We start from the raw sequence: 6,942 nt of genomic DNA on the forward strand, positions 1-6,942 counted from the left end.
ATAGTAATGCATGTATGTAGCTATATGCAGAAATGTATTCTCTGGCTCTTTTGCAAGCCCTCTATATTGGTCAGAGATCATATCAGTTGAGTCTGGCAGAAAAGCCAGTATTCAGCTGCTAAGTTTGAAGCAAAAAACCTCAGTATTACATGCACAGTACTATTAATCTTGTATCATACTCCTCTTTAATTAAGATTCACATACCCTAGTTGCACTATGTTATCATGTTGCACTCCATGCATGGCTAAGATATCTAATCTCTGGACATGCATTGGTTGACACACTTCTTGGGCTTGTGACTGTTTGCTTATTATACACTCAGTGGGGCTTAGTAAAATTTTATAGAATATCTTTTATTTTGTGTGTCATTCATTCTTTCAGCAGTACCAATTGAGGCATATGCCTAGCAACAGTCCACTATGAGTGAATTTCACTTCTTTAGAATGCTGAGCTCCAATCAACCATGGTACCAGTAATGAAATATTTCCATATACAATATCACACTTCTACATTGTCAAAGGATGACTTCTCCAAGGAATGGATGAACTATACCTGCATATGCAGTATTATATATCACAACAGTGACTTTTGGAGCATCCAAATCCTTCCCACATGTACAGAGCATCATTATATAGTAAGATGCTTCCCACGTCATGATTTTGAAAGCATGCATGCATTTGCTATGTAAAATTTTTGCCAGTCCTTCTAGTTGCTGATGATGATCACATGATCTCATGTACATAGCTATGTAGTAATCCACATACCTAATTACTAGTAAATTTGGAAGCTCTATAATATATGTATTGAAGACTACAATTACTATACAACAGGTTGTGGCTCAACCATTTGCATTCATTTTCAACAGTAAGTAAACAATCCGAACAAAATTTAGCATTATAGCTACCTAATAGCATTTAAGGTTTGTTTTTGTCTGGCTACTATAAAAGATATTATCATTTCTAATTGCCACTTGAACACTTGCTATAGCTACTTATCTAATGCTGTTTACATGCTATAATTATGTGCATGCATGCAGAGATTGACAATCCGTCATCTATATCTCGGTATTATTAGTGCTAAACTCAACTTATACTTAGAAATTCCTTAATTCTCCACTTTTCATTAGTTTTACCACGTGACCAATCAGTTGCAAGGCCTCTTAGCCGGAGCCATTTTTCAGAATTCAGCACATAACGTATGTACAATACTTATCGGCTTCTCATAATTAGAGAATAATGAGACAATAATATGGTAATAATGGCTATTTAATGTGGGTGCTCAGACGTGATGCAGGTGGACAGGAAACTACATCCTCATTTGAAGTGGTCTTAATCTTTTAAAAATCATAGTACATAACAGCTCTCAACATTATACTTTTAAAAATGATTTTTCAATAAAATAATGGACACATTTATTAGTGTTCTTCCTGTATGATGCACCAATGAAAATGAGATCAGCTGCCATCATGGTGTAGTTTTGTAGGGTTTAAGGTTAACTAATTACATCACTCTCTGTGGTATGTAAGTCGATATTATTGTATGTATAAGTTCTAATTTCACAATTGTGTTGAGAGAATCAGAAAAAGGAAGTAGTCCTAGCTGACATACACTATGTATTAATATCAGAACTTGAGTTAAAGCACATGTGACTATACCAACTGAAGTTGTATTACATATGTGTGTTTGTGACCTAAATAAATTTGTGTACATACAGTAGAGTTGATCATTCAGCTGTATACTAGCTTGCACAACTGTAATTTTATGTGTTGGATCATACACTCGTGACTTGAAGCTGCATGGTATGTACATGTGCTCAAGTATACATAATGATCATGCATGATTGAGATGTACATAGCTACGCAATCTAATCAAGGTGGTTATCTCATCAATAATTAAAGTTCATTAAATAGGTTGCATCCCTTGAATACACAAGTAGCTAATATCCAGTCATGAGTCACCCTTCGATTTGCCATCATTTTAGACAGAAAAATTTATAAAGAGTTGATCATTCAAATATTGTAATGTACAAAAGGCTTATACAAAAATACTAGCATGTCCAAAATGTTCAAGTTTAACTGCCAGTCCACCTTGTTAATGGCTCTTCTGCATATGAAAAAATGTACACATAAGTATGCAATATAAGTTTAATGGGTAGACAGCAAAAAAAGTTTTGTGGGTGACAAACAGAGCACAAAAACAACCACAAACAACTGCATTTATATATTCAGGAGTTGAGCTGTACATATATATTGTATTATATACAGAAAATTAAAGGAGTACAGCTACTGTTCAATCAAACTGAAAAAGGAGTATCGGCACAATCAGACATGCGGGAACGTACTTCACCCTAACACTTATCAGGTCCTGTCTAATATAACAATAGCCAACTAATGCAATTGGTGGGTGCCCATATATATATTAGTGATGCATAGCTAAATTCTATATGTTTTAAGCCATGCATTTATAAACTTTTATATGTTTGAGCATGTGTCCTGATTAACCAAATATGCCTTACTAAAAAAGTAGTGTAGATTTATAAAAACCAACATACGCTAATAGAGTAAAAGTAGCTATTTGACATGATTGTTTTTTTTTATCAACGAGATACTGTACAAATTGATTAGCTATCTTTTATATTCGCTATATCCTTCAAAACGTTGCTTTGCATAGCATGAACATTATCTACTAAGAAAGCACAAAATTCTTTAACAAAAACATGAGATAATATAACTATTGCACATTATTATGCAGGGGCGGATTTAGGATTACAAAAGGGGATGGGGGCTAACCCTAGGTACTAATCTCTCATAATATGAAGAAGTGAGAAGCACACCTCACTAGGGGGGTCTGGGGGCATGTCCCCCAGGAAATTTTTGAAAAATAGATGCTAAAGTACTGCAATTTGGAGACGTTTCTACACACAAAAATGCTTACAATTTGCCTATAGATATTTTATATACTGCAGGGTATAGTTCTGCACAATTGTTAATGAAAAGCTTTGGGCAGGTTCATATGACCAATACTCTCACAATTGCACAACATCTTAGAATAATAATGTGATTGAAACCAAAATTTGAATGATATGAGATTGAATGTGAGAGCAATTTCAGTGGCATGTATATACTTGAGTCAAGTACTGCCATACATAATGACTGTTCATGTAGATGAATCAGTTATTAATGAAGGCCTTTTAAATAGACCAATGCACTTCATTGTATGAACAGAAACTATGTATCTGCTGAATGTTCCATTAGATTAGTTCGGTGACTGCTCTATTAGAATCTTGTGCACATCCAAGTCTGATCCCAGTGATCTAGGCCCTTGTTGTATAACCTTTAGCACATATCCAGTGATAATGCATTGAAAAGATGGTTATAAGGTGGATTTAATGAGTATTTGTATTGTTAGTGATCATTATAACTATGTAATAGCTGAAGTCTAAGTTATTTAGACCCTTTATGTAGTTGTTTTACCTTAACATTGTTGACAGCTGCTTGTAACAGAGAAATGTAGCGTTCATTAGTAGAAACAAGCCATTACTCCACCCGTTACGGGTTTAAAATTAATTTTCAGGTGGCGATGCATTGCCAACGCTACCAGTCCGGTGTGCGTAATAAACATGAAAAGGGTCTAAGTAAACATGAAAGGGTCTAAGTAAACATGAAAAGGGTCTAAGTAACTTAGACACCTCCAAAATCCACCAATTCACCACCAAAAGGGTATAAGTAAACATGAAAGGGTCTAAGTAAACATGAAAAGGGTCTAAGTAACTTAGACGCCTCCAAAATCCACCAAATTCACCACCAAAAGGGTCTATGCTAAGACAAAATTTCATTATAGTCTTCAGCATATTGATCACTGAAGTAAAGTCTAAAGTGAAGGGGAAGGGCTTCAGTCCCCATAAACCCTCTCCCAGATCTGCCCCTGTAATATGAGTATGAGCACTACATACTGGTACAACTAAAACTAAAAGGCCAGTGCCAAATCATGACAGTGTAAAAGTGGGTCCACACATTTTGTTCTAGCATACCAGCTCAGTATTATAGTTATAAGCTCCAGCTAAAATAAATTTTTAAGATTTCAAAAAGTATATATCATATGTATTTCACAATCAAGGTTTATTTTAACGACACTTACAATGACAAAGGGTGATTGGAGCTATGTATCCACAGACTCTAAATATTTGATGTGGGAGATCACCACCTGAACTATATATAGGTGAAATCCTGTACAATAGAGAAACACATTTCAAGTTGCATAAACTACTTATTTTGTGTATGTACTAGTAACTTATAATTAATTCCAGCAATCACTTAGCTACTGAAATAAATTATTTGTTTTATAATTGTTGTAAAATAATTTTTAATAATATGAAATATTTTACAGAATTTTTTGCAGAGTTATGATATTTACCAAAGTTTCTGAGCATTAACTGTGTGATTTGCTGCCTAATCTAGTAGCTGTAGTGGCCAGTGCTGTGAAATTGAGTTACTCTAACAGAGCAATCATATAACATTTGTAAAATAAATTTCTTCTCTTTTAATCATCTTAACTTGTTGAAATTGTCCATATCTTGCATGGATTCTGCTTGTGTAAAAGCAGGTTTTGTAATTTTCCCACCCACGTGTTTTTAAAATACACTGTGTAATCAATGTGTTGTGGTGTTATACTACTATTCGTACTTGTTTGCTTTTTCTACAGAACAAGAACTGTTCTTGGGTGTGTGGTCCACAATAGAGTGATGTGTTACAACAAAAAACTGCTGCCAAAAGCCAGACTAACAACTTACTGAACCGTTATCACAAGTAACTAACACAAGTAACTAGCTAAAGCTAGGTCCTGTGGAAGTGATTTTTAAATAGTTACTGTTTGTGAAGATGTTTTTATTGAACTTTTACTACTTTCTTCAGGTGAAACAAGCTCTATTGTGGCCATTATCTTTGTGTCACTATAGGAAGAAACATGCCAAAAATACTTTGGAATCCACAGACCCTAATAAATTTGTATACAGTATCACTACCAGGGGCAGATTCTGGAGCTGGCAAGGGAGGGGCACAAACAGGTTAAGTTGTAGGTGATTGATGAGAGCAGTTCTTGTCCTATATATATTTTGTGCAACAACACAAAATAATCACCTCCTGCCATTTTGGCCTTTGCAGATGATTCAGAAGTCTTAAAAGCTATTTTAAGGCTATGAATGTCTTATACACCAGCAACATGATAATTGTTTTTAGAGGCACTTGACATGCACGAATATGGTGGGTGATAGCTATGTACTCTGACTTTGGTTTTAGTAGTAACATGCATATTTGTGACTTGATTTGGCCTGACAAGGTTTAGTGCTTCAATCAAAAGTATGGCTCCTCCACAACTACTGAGGTGGGGGGCATTTGGTCCAAACGCCCCATCCAGCATCTGCCATTGACTACATCCAATAAATATCTATATAGCCTACAACTTTTACTGTATTGAAAAACATGGTGGTGACCACTGGAGCATAACCTCTATCGCTACAGCATTCCACACTACACCAACAGTAAATATGAAGGAATTCACATTCACTTTTTACAGTGTTTGACTGGTTTTATGGCTCTCAAAAATAGCATTCAAACTTTTGAATGATTTCCTATGACTACTCTGTAATCTTAAAATACACAACAAATGATTGGTATTAGCATCATTGCAAGAGTCCTTAGGACCAGCAAGTCCCATGTACTGAATAACAGATAAAAGCATGGTAAGAGAAAGAAGTTTGAAAGTGTATAATAAAAATAATATACCTTATAACCCTGCTACTGCAACCCAAGGTAATACGTATTATTATACAATTAAACCTTGAACTAGAATACATTTAGTGTGTTGTACCCATAAGCTGACTCAATACTTTGACACCAGTGAGCATAACATTATAGAGGTTTCAGTGTAGTAAATTATATACTAAGCATACATGTAGGTCAATATAAAACTTACCACGTTATCCTCAAAACCGGTAAAGGAAGCCATGTAATAACAAGTGCTATATAATATGGAGTGACATAGAAATGAGTCATATCAGTAACTAAGGCTAATGGGTACTATAGCATCTCTGCATAATAACTTTTCTTATAATCACTTAGTCCGTAGAGTGATGAAAGGGTTTACCAACTATTTAACCGTCTACTATCAAACACACTGTATGAATGTAATTAAGTTTGTAAGATAAGCTAGAATTGAAGGATATGAAGCTGGACTTCTCACCATAAACTTACCTTCATATAGACAGTGAAAAATATCATTATGCGTAATAGCAAACCTCGATTTAGTGTTAGGACAAAAATAGGGTTGGGTTCATCTTTGGTTTATTCTTTACCTTGGCAATAGAGGTTACCAGGGTAACAGGTACACTTTTATGTGTCATTAAAAAAGATTTCTAGATTTGCAACATCAACTTGGGTGAATATATCTATTCCTGTTGGCTACTTGCTTGTTTCGTGAACATTGATCCCTACTTGCTCATAAAGAAAGTTTGGAAATAGACACTTGGAAAATTAGGTACTTAAAGTTCTATGAAAGCTTTAAATGGTTAAGGAAACTGTATCATTTACGACAAATCTTAATACAACACAAATGACATGCCATATCTTACTCATTCAGTTGTTGTAGTGCTTCATAACAACATCCCAAGTGGGTGTTTATCCAAAATGTGATCTGGGAAAGTGATTGAACAATTTTGTGAAACTATTTTTTGCTGATGCACTGTATAAAGATGATTTATCAGGGCACACAACAGAGTGTGTGCAGATGTGCAACAGACAAGTGTGTATAGATGCCAATTTTATGCATCCAGCTGTAGCTCAATAGTGCCTGAATGGAATTTAACCAATTTTTCTGTGGAAACACCCCCAGAGTAGACTGAGCATCTCCTTTTACAAATTTGAGTCAAATCTGCCCAAAGTTCATCTTC

The 6,942-nt window shown here is 34.9% G+C and overlaps 1 long non-coding RNA gene across 1 annotated transcript; it reads left to right on the forward strand.

Annotated features, from left to right (window-relative positions):
• The first annotated feature begins 3,989 nt into the window (after nt 1–3,989).
• On the forward strand, nt 3,990–4,875 carry LOC136265640 (uncharacterized). Its single transcript, XR_010705644.1, has 2 exons — nt 3,990–4,274; nt 4,701–4,875. It is a non-coding gene; the product is annotated as an uncharacterized lncRNA (long non-coding RNA).
• Nucleotides 4,876–6,942: the final 2,067 nt, after the last annotated feature.

Source organism: Dysidea avara, chromosome 9 (genome assembly GCF_963678975.1).
Source record: "Dysidea avara chromosome 9, odDysAvar1.4, whole genome shotgun sequence".
Lineage (NCBI taxonomy): Eukaryota > Metazoa > Porifera > Demospongiae > Dictyoceratida > Dysideidae > Dysidea > Dysidea avara.